At 49.2% G+C, this 23801-nt stretch overlaps 1 protein-coding gene across 33 annotated transcripts in view; it reads right to left on the bottom strand.

The window, feature by feature from the left end:
* The window catches only part of SGMS1 (sphingomyelin synthase 1), a 265194-nt gene that overhangs the window by 219558 nt on the left and 21835 nt on the right, over positions 1-23801 (bottom strand). For 32 of the 33 annotated variants that reach the window (XM_082720981.1, XM_082720998.1, XM_082721014.1 and 29 more), the window contains exon 2: positions 17167-17257. The gene's annotated coding sequence lies outside the window, so the exon portion shown is untranslated. Of the gene's footprint in view, positions 1-17094; positions 17258-23801 lie in introns of all 33 variants that reach the window. The other variant, XM_082721007.1, reaches the window with a different exon arrangement.

The following is a 23801-nucleotide window of genomic DNA, read 5'->3' as shown; positions in this document are numbered from 1 at the left end:
ACACTGAATGGGGCTTTCCAGCAAGCCTGGTGCTCTGCTGGTACTCCTGGGGCCTGCCCGGGCCCCTCACTCAAAGGCACAGCCGCCTTCTTTCCCTCGACGGACTCTCAACAGTGCTTACCCTTTACGGTTTCCTTTCCGTTCCTCTACTGCCAGCTTTGCAGTAAATAAGCTCGGTGCTTACGTACTGCCACCCTACCCTTCTCTTCTCGCCGACACGAGCACTGACGGGCAGCAGCGGTCCCACTCAGTATCCCTGGGCTTAGCACAGGGCCTAGCACCCAGCAGACATGCAGGAGGCATCTGCAGGACACACAAAACACAAAAACCATTCTCTAAACACTGATCCAGAAGAAGACGCGCACCATCCACACGGACACATGGCAGTCCCACAGCAGCAAAGCCGACACCGAGTCCTCTGTGCAGGCAGCACGATCTCCTGCCAAAGCTGCTGGCGATCAACACCGCCGGCGTCCGGCTGGAGGTCGAGGGAAGGCGTCTTCAACGCAGTCAGGCGCATGACATCAGAGACACACCTGGGTAAGACGCAGCTCGGGGTGTGCACCTGGGAGTCAGGCCTAAGTGGATCATCACCTCTGCTTGACGGTCAGCCAAGCAAGCGACTTCGTGGATACCTCATTCCACCACCAGGAGCCACGTGCTGGGAGCAGCGCGGCCTCCAACTCTAGAGCCTCGAGCTGGCTTCTGCGTCTTCCTCAGGGAGGGACGGGGGGACTTAACCTGCCACTGCGTCCAGCGCCTCATCTCCACATCCACGGGGGAGCACCGGTGGGATGGGAGCCCACCAGTCACAGACGCTGAGAGGAAGCCAGAATGTCCCCCTGCACCACCCCCCGCGGGCACCCAGCATGTGCACATGTCCCCGAGGCTGGCACCGTCAGATGCTCCCACCCGGGGCAAGGCAGCCGCCAAGTGACACAGAGAGGCCTGTCCAGCCTGCCTGGCTGGCGCCAGCAAGTGCATCCTCACTGGGGTGCCCAGAGCACCGTGGTGGCCCCGCCCCCGTGGTACAGTCCTGGCTCGGGCTCCTACCACCCAGCCTCCTTTGGGAACTGCCCCATATTCTTCCAACAAATGCTTTCTCTGCTCAAGCTCTTATTTGCAACCAAGACCACATGGACCGACGCCGGAAAATTCTGACAACCTCTGGCTTTCGGAAGTGTAAGAGGAGGACAAAAATAAAACATCAAAAGCAGCTAAACCAGAGAAGCGATGGCTCAGAAAATGAGACTTAGCAAAGACTCACACTGCAAAGTGGTATTCCACACGTCCGCTGCATCTTCCTTCGCGCACCCTGACCTTTACGCTAGCGCCCTCGTTTCTGCAAACACACGCTTCCTCTGTGTGCCCAACCCAGAGGAGGGCACTCCAACCAGAAAACAGACCGAGTTTCTTTGTGCTCTTCTGTCCACAGCTTCTTCTGTTCTCAAATTTCTCTCTGATCCTCGGAAACCAGAAAACTGCGGATTATGACGCTTTTTAGCATCACCGCAGTTTAGCCAAACCTCTGTTCAAGGTCCACTGTGTGCGAGGCACTCTGCTCTGCAATTGTAGCTTGAAGTCATGAGAAGCAGAGAGAGGACAATTCAAACCCAACTGACCCTTCTGTAACTCAGGCTTGAGAATTTTATTTCTCAATGTAAAACACCCAGGAGATTATTTTCTGAGTGTTCTGGGTTCTATACAATCTACTCCAGTGGCACAAAACCGAAGGGCTCAGTGAGACAGCCTACAAGCCAGAAGCAACCACATATGGGTTCTGTTTGGCCCACAGGGCCCTGGCGTTGCGGCTTTCCATCAGCTCCTTAGAAGTCTGGATTTCTATTAAGATGGTAAGACCTGGCTGGCTCCCCGCCCCACATGGGCCACCATATGGTGACACAGGGCAGGTCCCAGCAGCATCTGCTCCTGGGTAAGGGACACGTGGCTTTCCAGTGGGTCACAGGACCCAGGCTCTGCAATTATTTACTATCCAACCCACATCGCTGGTTTGTCACCTGTCTGGCCCCCAGAGGCATGTGACTTTGGGATTCCTGCTTCCAACGCATCACAGAGTAGGCTTTAAAAAACAGACACACACACTTATCTCAAATGCTCCCAAGTTTCCTTTTTCCACAGGGAGGAAACGGGGGAAGAAATCCTTTCCCACTTCAGTCAAACATTCCCTGAATCTTAGACTTTCCAGAAATATTCAATTTCTAAACTACGTATCTCTTAGTTCATCGTTACATTGTGTATTTAAATGCCTGGCTTCAGGAAATCATGAAACAGCGTTACGTCTCCCCAGCCTCTTCACGCTGCCACCTGTCAGGCATGGGGAGGGGGCCGGGGACGTTCACTCGGGAACGAGCAGGCAAGATCGTTCAAACACTTTTGCCTGGACCATCACGTTCTTAGAACAGAGCAAACATCATCGTCATTTCATGAGCAAAAAGCATCTGGTACTGTAAGAGCAATATTTTTACACAGCGATATATATGTATCGCTCTTTTCTCCAAATGTCCTTTTTCTCCTATTAAAAGGAAGCAGATAAAATTCCTCGTGCTTTTTGTTCCTATGTGGCCCCACAAAGAGCCTGAAAATGCTACAGCTCGGTCCCTCTTGCTGAGCGCTCACGTGAAGACAGAATGAGCGAAGGAGCAGACGCAACAAGGGACAGAATACCGGCGTCTGGGGGGACGTCTCGCCGGCGACACCCCAGGGCCCCGGGCCGCTGCCCCCTCCCTCCACAGACACCAGGACGCACCCAGACCCCGCCACCACATCCACGTCACTCATAGCGCCCCGCTCCTGCCTCCCCACCTGGACTGAGAGCACACCGACCCCCGATCGCGTCTGCGCTCCACGGTCCCCCTCCCCTGCGTGGGTAACGTCTCTCTGTCCGGGGTGAGCAAGGGCTGCCTGGGCCCCCTGCAGACCTGGCAGTGACGTGAATAGGAAATCTGGAGGTTTAGGGGAGAGGTGACCCATAGGATGCCAGGAAATGGGGGCAGAGGGCAGCAGAGAGGGCAGAGATTTCGGAGTGAAAAGCAGGCTCTTTTCTAGCTGGGAGGCCACAAAAGGTGGTGGTAACGACGTGGCCTCTGGAGTCGAGTGGGTCCGGGGTCAGGGCTGACTCAGCCACTGTGACACAGCCTGGACCTCCCGGAGTCTCCCGTCCCCTCAGAGGCCACGGGCGAATGCCCACAGAGCAGCCTGGTGGCCCGGCCTGGGAGAAGGCCCCAAGATGGCGCCCCAGACCCAGGGCACCACACAGCAATAATGGTGGTGACCTTCTCTGTGGCTCTCTTGGGGCGTTCTGCTGACCTAGGAATGCAGGGCTCCGCTTCTTAAAACAGTTTTACACTGGCAAAGGCCTGCAGACTGTGAGCCTCCAAGAAAACCATGGGAAACTCTTCCAGACTCCCTGGCCTCTGCTTCCCAGAAGGAAGCTCAGGTAATGGAAGGTGCTGTCTTCAGTCTTTCCTAGTTCAACCAACCTTCCTCACCTGCACAAACAGTCCCCCAAGAAGCTTCTCAGGGTCTCTGTCCCTCAACAACACAGCAGGCTAAGAGCTGGCATCGCTCATAGTACTCTACACATTCAGAGAAACTTCTCTAGTAACAAACTATAGAAATGATCCCTGAAAGTATAGTCTTTGGCATCGCTCATAGGAAATCAAGTCAGTCTTGTCATCGAGCCTCAGATAAATCCTTACAGTGTTAATGATGCGAAGGAAATGGGCATCCCTTCGGACTGCAGCTGTCCTGAACTTACTCTTTTAGTAAGCTGGAAAAAACTCTGCATAATCTGGACACTTATAGGTATAGCTAATGCCACTGCATTACACAAGATTTTGTTTTTTAACGTGAAAACAGGGGCGCCTGCGTGGCTCCGTCGGTTGAGCACCCGACTTCTGAATCTGGCTCAGGCTGTGATCTCGGGCTCCGTGCTCAGCACAGAGTCTGCTTCTCCCTCCCCCTCTGCTTGCTGCTCCCCCTGCTCATGCTCTCTCTGTTGTTCTCTCTCTCTAAAATAAATAGACTAATCTTTTGAAAACAAGTGAAGGTAACGATGCAGTGAGTGTGCTTCTGTCCTATGTCCCGCGTTCCCAGGCAGGGTCCTACCGAAAGGGTAATGGGGACCCTTCCAGTCTCTGCCACTTCTGAAAGTGCTAAAAGAAACTGCTTCTGCCCACGATCCTTCTGGACAAGCTAACTGCCAAAACAGTCTTCACCTCGGAATTCATCAAGCCCAACTGCACACATCAGTCCTCTCTTGCTGACCCAGGCTTTGATCAAATTACTACAAAAAGTAGAAAAATGAATGGCTGCCCCATAAATGCAGTTTGTTTCATAACAATCCTCTCTGGAGCCTCAGTGTCTGTGGAGAGAACAGTAAAGCCCAAAACATAAAAAGATAAAGACCTGTTGATGAGGCTGTTTTGCCAGAGCCCAGGCAGCCCACATGTCCTGCCCCAGAGGAATGTCATGTCCATTTCAACAGTCGAGACTTTTTAAGAGAATGCACTGAACATGAGAAGAAGACAAAGCCTTAAGAGTCAGAAAAATAAGAAAAAGAACTAAAAGAAGTAAACGGAACCTGGATGCAATTCAAATGCAATTCTGTCTGCATTTGTCTACAGCAAGTGATGTTGTGTCTGGGAGGGTTGTACATGGAGGGGACTGAACAAGCTCAGCCCCTCTCAGTGCTGGGGTGTAACTACAACAAACAATATATAACAGTACAGTAACATCCGCTGCGCATCCAGCTCCTACCACGTGCCAGGTGCCATACTGAGCACACACGTGCACATGTGCACAGAGAGCGGAGATACAAAAATCTACCTGTTAACATGGACATAAGACTCACATACACACACATTATATATATATATATACACATATATAAAATCCCATTTAATCCCAACAATAACCCAGAAGCAAACAACATACCCAGTTTACAGAAGAGAAAACCAGGGTTTGCACGGTGAAATAACTTCCCCACGGTCACAGGCAAAAAGCTGGAATTTATACCCAGATCCATATAGGACACTTGCTACCAAGGGAAACTCCAACAACAACTCAACAGCTACACAGGGAAATCAGAGAGGAACTGCCACCGCCGGGCATTCTGGAGACATTCTGAGCACGGGGTCATCTCTTTAACCAGAAATATAAGTACACTAGGTGTCCACCAGCCAGCTGACCATTTTGTACTAGGGAATCCAAGATCACGGGCACGGACTACCTTGTCCAAGCTCACATTCCTCCTTCTGGTCAAAACAAAGCAACTCCTGAAACCACGACCGTGGGATTAGACTCACAGGCCAGGGAGTTAGGATACTGCACCACACAGGGTTTCCCGAATAACAGAGGAATCAAAGTCTGGACAGCCTCCGTCAGTGGGACCCTTCCACTGCTTCTACCCCCAACATTCTCACCTGTTGGGACAAAAAGGTCAAAATGCACAGCTCCCTGCCCATAAAATGACAGAATTCACCGGATTCAAGCATTCTGAACAGTAGGCTGAAGGTCGAAACGGGGGGTAATGGAGACAGGTGACACAGGGGACCCTCACACTCAGCATCACAGACAGCATCACAGTCATCTGCTCTGCATACTGGGTTTTTGGAAAGAAAATACACACACACACACACACACACACACACACTTAAAGAGGAGGTTCCATTACTAAAACCAAGACTGTGACCTTACCAGAATTAGCAGAAAACACAGTACTCCAGAGAATGCCCACTTGTATATTAATTTTTTAAACAAAATATAAATAAGTTGTAGATGTCCGCCAGTGGGGAAGAGATTGTTTTTGTTCTGCTCTTCTGCCCTTTCTGTATAAGCTCTTGTCCTATCCCTCCTCATTCTCGTTTTCAGTGTGCATGTTAAGGGAACAAACCACAGGACCAGCCTCCATCATTAAAGCAAAACACTACTGGAGCTTGGAACGCTAACAGAGAACCTTCCAGAAAGCTTTCCTGAGAGCCACTCCCCCGTGAGCACCACTGCAGGCAGCACCACAGTCAGGATCCAGGGCCTACACTCAACCCCGAGAGCGGTGGCCCGAGCATGGACAAAAACATCTCCAGCACCTTCTGAAGGGCTTTTCTAAGTTCTACAGGAAACCAAAACAAAAATAAAGCCAAGGAGTATAACCATTCATCTAAAAAAACACATGCTTCTGATCTCCCCAGGGCCATTCAGCTCCCACGCGCCAGCCTATCATGCCTCCCACTGAACACCACCCCCCAGTAGAGCAAACCATCTCAGGGGCATCACACTTCCCATGGTAAAGACTGGGGGACCCCCACCAACCAGCCAGCACTGTCACTGGGCCCCAGCTTCTGATCCATGGGGTGCTCCACAAGAAGCTGGGGTACAGACATGCAAGCACAGCTCATCTGCAGGGAGAGCCCCTCTGTCCGAACAGAAACATGGCCAGTTCACCCCCGTGATGGACTCTACAGTGAATCCATCAATGTTACCACTACGGCCTCTATGAAAGGCACCAGAAACCGGGTTCCTGCGTGAGAAGCCCACTGTCAGAGAACAGCCCTCACCGAGGATGCTGATCTCAGAGCTGCTCGGCCTCCCCCTGTCCCCTCTCCAGCGGCCACCACAGCTGCAGCTGGAGGAACACACGCCTTTGAGCAGAATCGCCAAATTCCATAAATGCCACCCTTTCTTCTCCTCCCCCTGCAAGAGCAGGGGGTGTCCCAGGACAGACAGAATATTTCATTCACACTCTGTCTGAAGAGTAATGTGTTCCACAGGGAAGAAACAAAGTGGTTAAAATTCTCAACCCGATGAGGGGGGCCTACTGAGGACAATCTGAAATCCAAACCACAAAGCTGTGGTCTGTCTCCTACAGGTTCTGAGTCACAAAAATCACCGAGCTCAGAAATGAGCTCAGAAATGTAACTCTTCCTTTCCCGACACCACACGGTTCCCTGGCCTCCCCCGTGTGTGATACACTTCTCCCCTTCCTCGTCTGTGGGATACAAATTATAACCGAGACACACACCAAGTGCAACATCACCTTGGCCACACAGCCGCATTTTACATGGCGGCTGCCCTGCAGCCACAGAATTTAAAGCACTTGGAAACTGTCCATGTCTGACTCCTCCCACACTCTCTTCCAGCAATCTCCCAACACCACGCAGAGCTAGGGCCTCATGCCCTGGGAGCAAGCAAGCTCTGGACAAGCCCTGAAAGTGTGTTTTCTGTAAAGAATGGTAGTTCTGCTTTTAATTTTAAAAAATTTAACTTAATTTTTTAGAAAAGTTTATTTTCCTTTGCTGACCCTCAGAATTAAAAAAAAAAAAAAGTCTTTCAGAACACTTAGGGTGCTTCTGTGAAGTTGAGGGTAACTAAGGAAATGTTCTGCTTGTACTCGGGCCAGGGCCTCGGAAGTGGCCAAGTGCCAGAGGCACCAGCTCTGATCGTGGATGAGGATGACATAACTTGGGAAACCTCGCCCGCACGTGGGTCAGCTCACCCACTACCGCATGCAGGGTGCCCTTGGCCCCACAAGCTCTGGTCCCAGCCCAAGTCACCACCACGGCTCCCAGAATCTCTTGTTCCCAGACACATGGAGAGACAAGGAGCTGGCCTGGGAAGGCACAAGGGAGAGACACAAGAACATGGAGGAGGAGAGGGGTTGCCAGTGTCCCATGTCCCCTACCGGACATGCAAGAGTCCACAATGCGGTCAGAGCTACTGTTTTTAAAAACTCAGTCAACACGCAGGCGTCTCTGCAGGACTAGGCTCCCTGTTCGTTTCAGCTCCGCCTCAAGACAAATGAAAAGGACTGAGCCGGGCAGTGGCTTTAATAACAAAAGCAAGTAAGAGACTCTTGAAGCTTCGGAAATCCATGAATCTGACTTCCTCCAAGGTTTACAGAGTAATCGAAAGTCAATGCTTTTCTTTTTATTTAATTTGTTTGAATATTTTTTAACTAACATATATATGTATTATCTGTTTCAGGGGTACAGGTCTGTGATTCATCAGTCTTACACAGTTCACTGCGCTCACCACAGCACATGCCCTCCCCAGTGTCCATCCCCAGCCACCCCATCCCTCTCACCCCCGCCCCTCCAGGAACCCTCAGTTTGTTTCCTGAGACTAACAGTCTCTTATGCTTTTAAGGAGAAAGCAGTGTCTGGGTTTTCCATGCAGGCCTTCCTGGAGAGAGAAGAGTGTCCTGGGCAAGCTTCCATGGCGGTCAGCAGGGAGGCCAAGAGGCCTTCCATCCATCTCCTGGGGGTGAAGGCAGCGGGTACTGAATGGCTGTCACCGCCCAGAGCCGCAGGTCCCCTGATGCCCTTATCTCGTCACCAGCAGGGCCAGAAGGGACTGTCAGGTTATGAGGCAGTGGTATTCACCACTTGGTGGCGGGAGGAGGGATCCGCAGAAGACACATCCAACACGCAGAGAGGACCCAAAGTAGCCACACGTGTCACCACAAGGGCCACATCGTGAAATAATCCAAGGTCATCGGCCTCTCCTAGAAGAACCACACTGCCCTCCTAAAAACTGCTTCATTTCGTCAGAGACCTGCTCTCAGAATGCAGATTCCTTCTTTCCCAGACTTTCTGATTGCCCCTCTGGCAACCCAAGCGTTGAGGGCTTCATTGAAGCACTCACCAGGGATCGTAATCACCAACGCCACCTCACTGTCCAGCCTGTCCAGCCCACGGGCACGCCCTTCGTGGGTGGTCAAGGACAACCGGCATTAAAGCCCTATTATTCCGCTTTCCATGGGACAAGGCTTAATGTGTCAGCCGCACTTTAATCTGAGGATTATGCGCTTACGCTCGGAAAATTCCTTTTAGAAACATCAATACAACTTTTTTAAGGATTCTTATTTATTTATAAATTTATTGGTATTTTATATCCAAGATGAAAGCCTTTCGCTGAGAAGAGCAGACAGCTACAGCAGAGCTACCAGGAAAGCCATGGTCACTGCTGAGACCATCCAAATATACATCACACCGTAAACATAAGAGGACACCAGGAAGGCTCACCCCCGCGGGCTGGTGGGAAACACCAAGGCTATCAGGCTATCAGGCCCGCCTGGAGTTTGGGAAGACTTGTACACTGACATCCTATTAAAGCTGGTGAAATGAACATGTAGAGCTAGTCGTCTGCCTCCTAAAACCCCCAAACAAGAATTAATGCTTTTAAAGCATAAAGCCACAGGGACAGGGACAAGACGAGAGGTTAAAAGATTAAAGCTGGGGGGTGCCTGGGTGGCTCAGTGGGTTAAAGCCTCTGCCTTCTGCTGGTCATGATCCCAGGGTCCTGGGATCGAGCCCCGCATCGGGCTCTCTGCTCAGCAGGGAGCCTGCTTCCCTTCCTCTCTCTCTCTGCCTGCCTCTCTGCCTACTGGTGATCTCTGTCTGTCAAATAAATAAATAAAACCTTAAAAAAAAAATTAGAGCTGGAAAGCAAATGGATGCTGCCAATAGAGTCGGCAGATGTGAGAACCCAGTCTTCCCATTTGTGATGCCTCGTTCTCAAGCACGAACAGTCAAGGATCGCCAGGCATACACAGCAGTATCTAACATGAAAGCCAGAAGCGGGAAGGGAAAAAAAAGCAACGTAACAGAAGTTAAATTATGGGGGGAGCTTCAAAATGAAGGAAAAATCATAGGTTCAACCCCCTCGGAGAACGATGAGAAAATACTCTGTCCTGAAATCACAAGATTCAGCAAAACAGAAGCATCCAGAGAACAACCAGCAGGAGAAACAGAGTGGTCAGAAAATAAAGGGAAAACGTTAAGAGAAGATGAGAAAGCGAAGTTGAGAAAATACTCCACGAAAATAATGGGAGCAAAGCCAAGGCAGCCACAGGACTGGTGAGTCCACACCGATGGGACTGAATGAACGAAGACGGAGGCAGGTCAATACTGACTTCGAGAGAATTTCTAAAAATGACAAGCGTTTCCAGCCTGAAGGTGCCCACGTGGATCTCAGCGCGGTAAATGAAAAGAGACCCTCCCCAGCAAGGAACAGTCTCACGAAATTTCAGAGCACTGAAGATAAAGAGAAGAACTAAGGAGTCCGAGAGAAAAAGAAAAGTCAGCCTGACAAGGGGTCGGGCATCCGAAAGCCTGGGGCTTCTCCCCATCTCAGCAGCAGCCCGAGGACAAGGCACAAGCCTTCCCCCTCTGAGGTTCACAGATGTCCAAGCAGGAATTCCACACCCAGCCAGACTGTCAACTAAATATGAACGTGACATTACTTAGATACAAAATGACTCCGAAGTCTTCCCTGCCGTATAATTTGTTAGGGAAGTTCCAGAAGATGTGGTCCACTACAAGGGAGGAAACGGAGAAAGGGGAGAACATGAAGTGAACAGAGAAGCGGGTCCAGAAAATCAGAGAAGCCCCAGGGCGGTGTTGAAGGGAGAGCCCAGGCCAAACCGAGATGCCCAGCAGGGCTGAAGGGGCAGCTGTCTGGACCGCACCGGGCACAAGCCTCAGGCAGAGACCTTGTCCACAAGATAAAACTGACCAAATACCTCATGTCTTAAGTTATTGAGAGCAGACTCACACGGAAGTTAACCTTTATTAGCGATTAGTACACACATTTTTTAAAACAAGACGATTACTGGTGTACATGGGTGGCTCCATTGGTTGGTTTCAACCAACTCTTGGTTTCAGCTCAGGTCATGATCTCAGGGTTGTGAGATCAAACCCCACACTAGGCTCCACGCTCAGTGGGGAGTCTGCTTGAGATTCTCTCCCTCTGCCCTTCCCCCTGCACGCTCTCGCTCACTCTCCCTCTCTAAAATTAACACAAAACAATGATTAAATCCCAGAAAAACAAAACCTATGTGCAGGAAAGTTCAAGTAATCCATGTATACAATACAGTAGTCTCTCCTCACCTGAGGGGGATGCATTCGAAGACCCCAGCAGGTGCCTGAAAGCTCAGAAAGTGCCAAACTCGACACCCCGCATGTTCTCCCACACACGCACACCTAGAGTAAGGAGTAATTCTAAATCAGGCACAGTGAGAGGTTAACAACAGGAACTCCGACAAAAATGGAACAACTATGACAACAGACTGTAACGAAAGTTACAGGAGCGTGATATCTCTCTCTCTCTCTCTCTCTCTCTCTCTCTCAAAATACCTAGCTGTGCTACCCCCAGACTTCTAGTGATAGTGCCAGATGATAAAAAGCCCGTGGGATGAGACGGAGTGAGGGGATGACCCACAGGCTGTGGCCTGGCGTGTAAGTGACCACTGGCCTCCTGACCGCTCCATGGAGGATCCCCTGCTTCTGGACCACGGCCGATGGCGGGGACAAGGGACTACCATGAGCGCGTCTGTGACTCCTGCTCCAGGAGAGAAGGTAAATAAACGCCCAACAAGAGAGGGGCTGGGGAGGCCATCAGCAGAAAGGGGACATGAAGCGCTGTTTCACGACGAAGCGAATCAACTTAACATGACTGAACTATATGCTCAGAAGTGGTCATGACAGGGGCGCCTGGGTGGCTCAGTGAGTTAAAGCCTCTACCTTCTGCTCAGGTCATGATCCCAGGGTCCTGGGATCGAGCCCCGCGTCAGGCTATCTGCTCAGCAGGGAGCCTGCTTCCTCCTCTCTCTCTCTGCCTCTCTGCCTGCTTGTGATCTTTGTCTGTCAAATACATAAATAAAATCTTTTAAAAAAAAAATTTTTTTTAAAGTGGTCGCGACAGTGACTTTTGTGTTACATGTTTTTCTAATTAAAACAGAAGCAGCATCACCTGAAAGGTTCTTTAAAACACAGCTTACTAGACCTCACCCACAGGACCCTGATCCAACAGGGCAGCTGCGGACCCGAGGCTGCCTCCTCCGACATTCAACCAGGCCACACTGATGCCACTGTTCCGGGAACCAATTTTAAGAATCACTGTTCTGCTTCTGAGGTTCTGAGACCCTAGACAAAGGAAACAGGAGTATGGGGAGGAGGGCGGGATGGTTATGGACCCCGACATGGCACACTCTGGAAGTCCTGAGAGGGACTCCAACCCCCAGGCAGCTGCAGCGCCCCGGATGGCCGGCACCACCCCCCACCGGCGACAGAGTGCGTGTGAGGGGTACAAGCGAGCCTGTGGCCCCTCGGCCACACGCGAGCTCAGTGACAGTGTGGTCGTTGACAGAATATGGTCATGGTGTGGCTGAGAATACTAAGGAGATAATCATCTGACATTCAGGAAACAGGGCTGACTGGGATTTCCCACCCACAAAAAGGGGTCAAGTTAAGACAGTGACAAAATTACTAATATTTAATCCCAGACTACTTAGCACAGCAAAAGGCTCCCAAGGAACTGAGAACAAAGCAAGGAGGATTAAATCTCAGAACCTATTACGCTTCCCACAAGCACCTGGCAAACCGAGGGTCGTTTCTCCAGAATTCGTAGCTAATCCCTCTATTCTCTGCAAAGGGCTGTTCTCTGGAATATCAATGTCATTGTAAAACCAGGTGTTGGAATCAGTGCTCAAAACAGCACCGCCTTCCTCTGAAGAGACAACAGAAAGCCGTGTGTTCAGACGCAAGAGGTAACAGAGGGCTCAGAGCTTTAATTCCCGAAGACATGCACATGGTAAACAACTTCTTGTTAAGAGAAACGCAAACTGAAGACAAAGGCACAGTTCAGACAGATCTGTTCATTCAAGAAATATCTGAGCGCCTCCCACACGCCAGGCGGCGAGCAGCGGGGGGACCACGGGCCAAGGCCGCTGCGGGGCCAAGTGCGTGGGTCTGGCCAAGAAGCCAGCTTTGGAAGTTTTGAGTAGCACAGTGTTTCTCCAAAGGCCCCTGCAGGGAAGGAGCCCCCCAAACTGTGGGCCCCTGCCACGTTTTTCCTTGCGTGGACGGCTGCATATTTGGGGTATGTAACAGATTACCCACAGTGATACTAAGTTTCCAGTGACTTGAGTCCACAGTAAGTACAAAGAAATCATTGTCTTTGTCCTCAGAAAGCAGCATGACCCCCATCGGACGTCTGGGTCACACCAAGGTCTAAGCCCCCGGAGGCAAGTCTCCTTCAGGAGTCCATCTGAATACTTTCTCCGTAAGACATTCTCAACGCTGTGGGATGATATTCTTCATGAAGAAACTGGTGAGGCAGCACTCGGGTAGCCCGAGCCCTGCTCTGACAGGAGCCATGTCCTCACCCCACATTTTGGGGTCAAATCACCTCTGGGCCACACAAATCTTAGCTTCCTCTGAGGTCCTAATGCTGGATCTGATTAATCAATTAGCCAACATTCCCGGGGTGAGTGCCAACCCCAGACATGGCTGACTCTCCCACGCATGTGGTCGCCACCGTGGGACACTGTGGGCATGGATTTCCTCAGTGTGATGCTTCCAGAACACGCCCGGGGGCACCCGACAGAAGGAAGCTGGAGACCACAGTGCAAGTGAACCCACAAGCAATGTTTCCTGCGTCACACTTAGGTACGTCCAAACAGCGAGCTACTGTTCCAGAACCAAGGAGAGTTTCCCTCTCTGCTTCCTGGACTTATTATCACTCTAAATGCCCCCATAATCCTCGCAATGACCAACGTAGCCACAAGAAGTCAGGAGACCTCACGGCCACAGGTGTCACTCTTACAGGTCACTGGACTCTGGACTTCGGCGCCGTCACCTGTCACATGAGGAGAACACTTCGCTGGCAGGGCTGTTTTAAAAATTCACAAGGGACAGACTAGCAGGTATCAGGCACTGTCCTAAGTGCCCGACACACATCCATTAATTCAGCCCTTCCCAGAGCCCCGCGGTGGACACCTTCATCCCCATGGCACCGGTGAGCAGACCAGGGCACACAAGAGGTTAAGTAACAGGTCAAAATTGTCTATGGCTAATAACGGCAGCCATGGAACCTGGCCTCAGCGTCCAAGTTCTTAACAACCTCTTTATCCCACCTTCCTGGCCAAGAGAATCATCCTCATATGCTTCCCAGACCCCCACTCACTCTGCCACAAGATGCTCGTGTGCACGTCGGTACGACCCCTCTCCAGAGGCCAAACCGGAGCTGAGGAAGTCAGTCTCAAGGAGCTGTTCTTGACAAATGAGACGCCCCCGAGGCTGGAGTTCTGGGCAGAAGAGCTCCCTGTCCTGAGGACAGAAGACGCAGCTTCTCTAGCACCACAGATCAGGTGATTCTGCCTCTCCTCATTTTGCTTCCGAAACCCTTCTTTTTAGCCAAAGCAGTTAAGCCGACGGTTTCCAGTTTCGTGAGGAAAACAACTGTCATCAGTCTTCTCCATTCTCATTTTTCATTTATCCCTAATTCTGCACCACTGAAAAAAACTACTGAAATGAAGGGCAGGACGGAAGCTGTAAAAACATTTTAAACACAGAAGCAGAACGTGTGAATGCATATGTACCATCTCTCCCTCAGAAAGAGGAGCTACACCTTAACTTTATTACAATCATGGCAACAAAACCAACCAGTGCAGAGTTTGACCCCCACGCACAGCCCCTCCCAAGAGGCTCCGATTTCAGGGCAAAGCACGGTCACCCAGATCACTGCCCCAGAGGGTGACAAGGAGCACCCTGCCTGGTGGCAGACAGTTCTAAGGCAAGGAGTAAACACTGTCGGGAAGTCATGCCTTTTGCCATCTTTACCTCATTCCACGCAGCTAACCAACTGTACCTCCAACATCCAAATAAATGTTCGACCTCACTTCACTTTCCTAAAGGATGTCTCGGGCTGGAACGAGCCAAGGCAGCCGTGACGGCCCTATGAGGGTTTGCAGGAATGAGTCAACGGCATTTCCTTTCTGTCTGTCGGAGCACAGTCTGGGGTGACGACAGAGCAGTGACTCATGCCCATAAAGCATCTAGGCACATACATGAAAACACTACCGGGATTAAAGCAGTGTTAACTGCTTCACCTGTCTCTGTCCAAGACAATGCCCTCTATGACCTCCTATCAAGAGAACAAACTTTTACAACCTCACGTATGCAAACAGAGAAGCATGCCAACAGTGATAGATGAATCTGCTATACCACATTCCAAACTTAACTACCCTGCATGCTTTTCTTTCTGTTGAGTTTTATTATTTATTATTCATGTAGCCTGAGATGGGAGGTCTGCCTGGCTTGCCGGGATGAGCATGTCCAAGCTCGTGGCCCGAAGCAGACACGCTGCCTTAGACAGTCAGCTGTCACCCCATGGAAACAAGCAAGACCTTCAGACACACTCAGACACACGGCCACATCAATGTAGATCATTACGTTATGGAAAGTGCTTATCAAATTTATAAAATTAAGAAATATAACCAATATACTCATTCAAAACGGAGAATGTGGTCACTCCATTCCATTCCCATTTCATGCTTTTGTTCTGACACGTACAAAGCACAATCTTGGAGTGGAGCTTCAAGTTCACAGGAGCTCCTGGGAAGTTCCACACAGGTGAGAGCCTACGCAACTGTCACCATCTTATTATCCCTGACACATAGTAGCCTCTCGGTAAATATCTGTGGGATAAATAAATGAATAAATAAAGGCATTCACATTAAAATGAATGGGCTGAGGCTATTTCAAGATGCAGCAGTTATCACCACTGTGCCCTTGCCTTTATGAAGTAAAGCAGGAGTTAGCAAACATTTTGTAAAGTGCCAGGGGGACACGTATTAGGTCTGTCTTGTGGGCCCTATGGTCACTGCTGGAGCCACCAACCCTGGTCTCTCTCACAACCATGTGATTCTGCTATTGCGGCACAAAAGCCGTCACCGATGAACCAAAAACAAATGAACATGATCGTGTCTGAATAAAACTTTATTTATAAAAGCCAAATTTAGCCATAAACATATCCAAGTCCCACAGGAACCACTTCCTTCCATGAACATTCTAGTCCCTAAAGGTCTGAAATCAGAAAGCTTGCCCTCTTCAGCCAGACACATTTTACTGGGTCAAAAACTGGGCAATGTATATGGACTTGTACCCTACGGTGCTCATTGCCCCTTACGGAGCAAACCCCAATTCCTGTCCTGGTACAGGCCTGCCCCACACAAGCCTCTGAATCTATGCGCTCAAGTCCGCAGCAAGAAACCTCACCGCCGTCACGAACTCTGTGGTCTAAATAAGACACAAGAATCTAAGAAGACTGCCAAGAATCTAAGAAGACATAAAGACTTCTTCTAAAGTAAGGCTCAAAAGGGGCAGCTGTAGCTCGTTAACCTCTCCATGAAGAAATGCCTGGATTCCCAGGGCCCACCGAGGGAGAGCCCAGCACTGTGTGGAGGACAGCCACCCATGGGACAGCAGAGCCACCATGCAGAGCCACCAAGGGCTACCAGTGATCACGTGGAACTGGTCCTGATGTGTCTCCATCTACAACTAATCACAGCTCAACATATCTTCAGGGTTTGAAGGGAAGTGCCAGTTCGGTAGTCAAATCACGGCGATGGCGCTGGGAGTCACTGTCAATGTCCTGAATGCTGGTTTTAATACAGTAAAACCTCAGCTTCACAGGACCGCATCTCCCTGGCACATTCTCCTGGGAGTTAGGGTTAAAAACTCAGTGAAGACCTTCAACCCTGTTCAAGCAGAGACTGGTCTACTTGTGAAGCCCACAGGGCACAAACGGACAGAGCATGTTGAACGAGGAAAACACGGCCGCCCCTCTTACGCGGGACCCGCAGGCAAGTGCAAAACCCAATCAGTCCTTTATGGACAAACAGATCTCTTTCAAACATGCTCACATCAGCTATGAAGGGATCATAAATCCAAAATTATACCTTTTAATAGGAAATCAGAGTTTAATTCAATGATTTTAATTCAATATGTTTTTATAATTTAACAATTTAATTAAGTAATTTAATTCAATGTGTTTAATTCAATGATTCTACATCTCATAGTTTTGAGATGCCTCTCAGGGAAGACATCCTTATTTTTAGGACCTACATCCCAAAGAATTTAGGATAAAACGTCATGATGCCTGTAACTTACTTTTCCTTTACACACTTCAGCAGAAAAATGTACAAGCCCTCAAACACACATATGTACACACACACACAATGTGGTAAAATGCTAATGAGTGTTAAATGCAGGCAGGGAGTACACAGGAACTCACCACACATTCTTCTAACTCTTCCATGTGTCTGAAATTCGTAGGATAAAAAGCTGCACAGAAATCTTGACTCACCTCTCAAGCGGACGGCAGTCTTCTTTCTCCTAAAGAAAAGCGAATGGCTAATGCCCAGGGGTCCATTCGGGGCTGGTCATGCTCCCTCACCCTGCAAAATAAGTGAAACAATGTGTTACCAGCAAGGAGCTTTATAAGATTTAAGCTATTTCAGTTGAGACAACGTTCTTCAGCGATGACAAGCCTCTAGATTAAAACGGTGCTCAAGGGATGCCTGGGTGGCTCAGTGGTTAAGCCTCTGCCTTTGGCTCAGGTCATGATCTCAGGATCCTGGGATCCAGCCCCACATCAGGCTCCTTGCTCAGCAGGGGGCCTGCTTCCCTGCCTCTCTCTCTGCCTGCCTCTCTGCCTACTTGTGATCTCTCTCTCTCGGTCAAGTAAATAAATAAATCATCTTTAAAAACAAAACAACCAAAAAAAAAAAAAAAAAGGTGCTCAAACTAGTTGCGTTTAAGCCAGGAGAAACGTGAAAAGAGAAAAAATTGATCCCTCACATCCCAAATGTGGGGAACAACCATTAGTCTCATCCACTAGGAAGTTCTAGAAGAAAGAAATGCCTTATTAAGTTTCTCTTAACTCACATCAATTTCAAGGCAGTGACACATGAGATCACCCAAACCTCCACTTAGAAGGGAAGTGGAGCTTCCAGGGCCGGAGTGACTGTGGATTTCTGAGACCCCACGTGAGGCCCCCACATACCCTCGGAGCCACGCCAGACCTCTGGGCCTCCTGGATTTCCCAGGCAGACCCGCCAGGTGCCCAACGACAGCACGACAAGAACATTCAACCAGAAAACAACAGCAGGGTTGAAGCCTCTACTTAGATCTTCCAACTCCAAGCTGAAGGCATGTCTCACCATACAGGTGGCCCCGCAACCCCGCAAGATGCTCTCCTGAAAAGTAACCAAACCTCAAGGCCAAGAGGCCAAACACAGTCACATGCCATGTGGGGGGGAAGGGGTGCACTGCAGTTTGCTCCCTGAAGAATAACCACTCCTGGGGTGCCTGGATGACTCAGTGGGTGAAGCATCTGCCTTCAGCTCTGATCACGATCCCAGGGTCAGAATCACTGAGGAGCATGTAGTTTCCCCACAAGATGACCTAAAAGGGGCCTTTGTGCACTGGTCACCACAGTCCTGCTCGCAGAGGTTTGCAGGGATCGGCGTACAATGTGCGAAGGCACTGCATACAAAAGCCTAACAAAAGTGAGTCAGGATCCCTGTGCCTGGTTTTCAGTCCCATCTCCTCCACTCGCCAGCTTGATGAAAAATCGAGAGAAATGCTTCAGGCTTCTTCCTCCCCTGGGGACTGGGAAGCACCTGTTCCCAAGGGTGCTGCAACCCACACAGAGACAGGACAGGCCTCGATGCCTCACACGCCGGAGCATGTGGACCCCAGGAGCACTCACCAGGAAGTTGGGAAAGTTGGCAAAAGCTACCCAAAACCAAGGGAAGACACATGACACTCCTTTGGAAACACCAATTTTACTCCAAGATTTTGGCGAGGATGAGTAAACGAATCAGCAACTGAAACCTTGTTAATATTAAAAACAAACATGTTTTGTGAGCAGAATGTCATCACTGCATGAATTTTTAAGCTCCAACTGGGGAAGGGAGTGAGGGGTGGGCTCTCCTTTCCCATTGGGCGGGGGGGTTCTCGGGAGATCGGGTGAAGCTGGCAGAGACTTCAATATCACGGGGAGCCAGGATGCTGCAGATAGCCAATAGTCCAGAGAATTCTCCTCAAAATCACGAGGCCCAGATTTTTGCCCAACCTAGGGACATGGATAGACAGACATCTAGGCACATGTGGTCCCATCTGCACCATGCATCCAGAAGTCCATACTTCCCGAATCCCTCTCTGCCCTGCCCCGCCTGCCCCCAGCCCCGGAAAGCACGGTCACCAGCCAGGGCCCCCTCCCTCCCAACAGCTCACACCACGGGCCTCCCTCCAGCCCCACACTGCAAACAGGTGCCACACCTATGCCCCCATCATGTCAGTGAATGCCTGCGCCGTTACCAAAGCAAAAATGAGCAAAATAAGCTTCCCAGTTCGGTCTGTTGATGTCTTGCCCACACATAGACCCTGTAAGATAATCAATGTTCATCAGTGTTTTAAGCTGCTACGTTTGGGTACCTTGTTATTCGCTGACCACATGTCAGACTAGAGAATAATAGAAACAAATCCCATGCACCTAATACCCCAGAGGCTGGGTTTGGGGGGTCTTATGGGGTTTTATGGAAGACGTGTGTGCCCCTTCCTGACACCCTCCCATCCACTCCCCTGCACAGATAACTACTAGCCCCATCTGTGATTTAATTTCTCTGCTCATCTGTATGTTTTCATCACATGCGTATTATTCTCAGTATGTGGTTGCATTTTGCTGGGTTTTAACCAATGAAAAGTGAAACGTTGAGTGCGTGAATTCAGACTTGCCTCTTGCGACACGGATTCTGAGACGCACCCCTGGTGACTCGTGCAACTGAGGTTGACATTCATCGCCTTCTATACAGTTCCCTCTGCGTGAACAGAGCCACAGCTCACCGCCCCACTCTGCTGAGGACCCCACGGGGACTTGTCAGTTTTTGCTATCATGAACAAATTACATTCCAGCGCCTGTCCCTGGGGCACACACGGCATTTCTCCAGGGCGTTCACCTAAGAGAGGGGGCAGAGCACAGGAGTGCAAGTGTCCAGCTCTTCTAAGTAAAGCCAAATTGTTTTCCACTGGGGTCGTGTACAATGGACTCTTCAGCCGCCTTTCCAGTCTCTCCCAAGTAAGAGGCATACTTGTTTTGCTAATTACCAGCAAAGCTCTCAACCAACAAAAGGGAAAGCTTTTCCTGTTTGCACCATCACTACCGCAAATAAATAGTACTCCAAAGTAGTGACCCAGACAGCTGGAACATATTAGTCACAGGACATCAGCACTGACTTCGGAATAATGATGCAGACCCAGCCAGCACCACACACTGCCTGCGGGTAGAAGTCAAATTGGATTGCTAGACCAACATTCAATTCCCAAATGGTTTTTCCTCCTGGTTGACTCACATATAGGGTCCCACCGTACTGTGGGCGTCTCAAACCAGGGAAAAAAATTTACTCACATGCGACCCAGCCAAATTCAAGATTAAAGCAGCAGAGTCTAATTATTTCAACGAAACTGTGCCGTGTTGTGTTTTTAACAGAGAGCTGATTATGTTTTTAATCTTTTCACCTAAAAGATGAGATTGTCATTTATCATAACTAACTTTAGGTGCAGTAACTCCATAAAAAAATACTTGGCCTTTCTTTATGTAAGAAATGTCCCTCTTAGTTTCGCTAATTCTATTTCTTAGGTGGCAACAGTCATTTTGATGATAATTATTTGTATTTCTAGATAAAAACATGCTATCAAGCCTTCCTACTGGCATCAATACAAAAAATGAGAAATTCTTCCCACGTGGGCAGGAAGGAGAGTAGAACCCTTACTGTGAGTCTCACAGAGGCTCACCTCCCACCACTGAAAACACTGGAACCAGACAACAGAATTGGGTTATTTCAACCCCACCTCTTGATAATTTTTTTTTAAGATTTTATTTATTTATTTGACAGAAAGAGGCAGACAGAGAAAGGAAGAAGCAAACTCCCCACCCAGCAGAGAGTCCCATGTGGGACTCGATCCCAGGACCCTGAGATCATGACCTGAGCCAAAGGCAGAGGCTCAACCCACTGAGCCACCCAGGCGCCCCTTGACAGTTCTTTCTTTACAACCGTTGACCCCTGTGAGGTAGGCCCTATCATTACACCCATTTTACAGACAGGAACCTCAAGGTGCAGAAAGCAATTAAGTCGTGTGCAGTCGTGAAGCTGGTGACCGGCAGACAGAAGACCTGGCTCCAGGCCATCTACTCCAGAATCCAGAGTCTTCCACGTTCCTCTGGGCTCCTGTATTTCAAAGGCCAGCTCTGCTGATGAGGGACAACAAGAGAAGAATGCAGCTCACACAGGGTGGGTATCACATTCACACCTGCCCAGGGGAGGACGACATGCGAAGTGCCCCAGTCGGGGGACAGGAGAGCACAGGGAGCCCACTGCAGCCCAACCCTTGCTCCCAAGCCTCATGTACCCACAACAGATGATCTGACAATTTGTACACACGGTCACTGCCGTACCCTTTTGTTTTTGCCAGTATTACAGTGTCCTCTTCCTGTCCTACCCTAAACAGTATAACCTTGGCAACCAGATCAGCCTTAATGCTATTCGTAAAGGTTAGACATTCTTCACCGAAACACTGGAGCAGAAACGGACTCTAAGTAAACACCTGGCTCATTCAGCTTTTCTGTTACTGACTTCAGAAAACCTTAGGCACTCCTTTCAAATAGAAACATCTCTTCAAAGTATTTCCGGTTTCCTGGAAATCATCCCAAATGATCTGGCCAATAAAGAAAAAGCCTGATTACAGGGCTAGCAAGTGACAGATGAAAGAAATTCCAGCAACAGCACGTACGCTATTGCTCCCAGCACCCCTCTGCCAGACCTAAGCTTAGGTATTTAAAGCATAATGTGGTGTTGACCAAATCTGTATGTATGTTTATAATTCCATTAAGAAGTTAAGAAATTAGGGTGGCTCAGTGGGTTAAGCATCTGCCTCTGGCTTGGGTCATGATCTTGGTCCTGGGATCGAGCCCTGTATTGAGCTCCCTGGTCAGTGGGGACTCTGGTTCTCCCTCTCCCTCTGCTGTTCCCCCTGCTTGTGCTCACTTGCACTTTCTCGAATAAATAAATAAAATCTTTTTTTAAAAAAAAGTTAAAAAATGAACTGGTTGATTAATTATGCCATTGGATAAATACAAAGTTTGCAAAGTGTAAAAAAAAAAAAAAAAAGAAAAAAAGAAAAAAAAGAAAGTATGAAATGTGGATTTTGGAAAAGAGCATCCAGATTAGCCACCAGCAAGCTCCAGGGTCACTGGTCCCTTCTGCATCTACAGTGGGGTAGGGGATGCTGGGCAGGGGCAAGTCGAGTACTGGAGGTCTGTCATGCAAAACTGGTACAGTGCAATTCCATCTTTCTGGGCCAACTGAGGCAGTCTATTAGTAAGCCACACAGAGGAAACAGAGAAACACACTTCACAAAAGGAAAAGGCTGAATCTTGTGTCAGCTCTCGTATTTGATCTGGAGTGGAGCAGGGAAACCCACCAAGGAGAAGTTTTCCAGAGGGAGGTGGCCAGGACAGGACAGGAAGAGCCTCATCTGCTAGGAGGTGTTAGAACAGAAACTAATGCTAAGGCTTTCTCAGTAAATGCCAAGAGCCAGACCTTCTGCTGAGCAGGCTTCCTCCACTCTGCTTTAGAACCCTCACTCACTAACCCTGAGAGAAAATATCGTGAGACAGATCCCTATTTAGAAGATACAAACACAGACTTAGAAATTAAATTACTTGCCCAGAGTCACAGAACGAGGACACGGGCCTAACGCCTGGCTTGAAGCACGTGGGAGGCAACAAATATCCACTGAACAGGGCTCTACATATCTTCTCCACAGTGACAGAAAATAATACTTAAATCACCAGGATTTTGTGAAGATAAATTGAGATTCTGTTCATAAAGTTCCTTGCTCAGTGCCTCACCCCTAGTATCTACTGGATACAACCATGGTGATATAAAAAGCCTAGGCACAATACCAGCCTGGAATACAACTGTGATGATGACAACGGGTGTAACCAAGAGTAAAACAAGACACATAGATACACATAACAGGCTAAGAAAAGCAAATAAGCCATGAAAAGATATTCAGCGTCACTGATCATCAGGGAACTGCAAATTAAGATCACACGTGGGTGATTCAGTTTGTTAAACATCTGGCTTTGGCTCAGGTCATGACCCAGGGTTCTGGGATCGAGTCCCTTATCAGACTCCCTGCTCAGTGGGGAGTCTGCTTCTCCCTCTCCCTCTGCTGCTCCCCCTGCTTGTGCTCACTCTCTCTCTGACAAAATAGGTAAAATTTAAAAAAAAAAAAATCAGAGAGAGATACCACCACACACCTACCTACCAGAATGGCAAAATTTTTAAAACCGCCAACATCAAATGCTGACAAAGACGCAGGTCAGCCAGGACTCTCACGTGTTTTGAAATGGGAATGCAATGGGGGGAGGGTAAAAAAAAAAAAAAACTGTGGTACACCCATACACTGGAAGACTCCTTAGTAATAAAAAGGCACAAACTACTGATTTGGATGCATCTCAAAGGCACTCACGCAGAGAAAGGAGTCTCAGAAGGGGGTAATCTGCATGATCCCACTTCCGTGACATTCTGGAAAAGGCACAGCTAAAGCGACAGAGAACAGATCCATCTTGTCAGGAGTAGGGTTGGGGGCTGACTACAAGGAGGCCCCAGGGAACCCAAGAAGTGGCAGACTGTTCCACAGGCTCTTTGCCATGGAGGATACGTAGATCAGTGCACGCATTAAAACTCCAAGAACTAAATGTTCCACAAGTGAATTTTACTGCTGGAAAATTTATTAAATCACTGAATAAAATTTTTAAAGCAGAGAAAAAATTGGTAAGCCTTGGTGAATGGCTATTTGACGTCTGCTTTGAAGGGAAAGAGGGATACGTGAGGGTCAAAAAGCTCTGAGGCTCCTTGCCAAGATAACAAT

The sequence above is a fragment of the Mustela nivalis genome, assembly GCF_964662115.1.
Source record: "Mustela nivalis genome assembly, chromosome: 2".
In the NCBI taxonomy this organism is placed as follows: Eukaryota; Metazoa; Chordata; class Mammalia; order Carnivora; family Mustelidae; genus Mustela; species Mustela nivalis.
The sequence above is the reverse complement of the archived record's forward strand: the minus strand, read 5'-3'. Positions and strand labels throughout refer to the sequence as shown.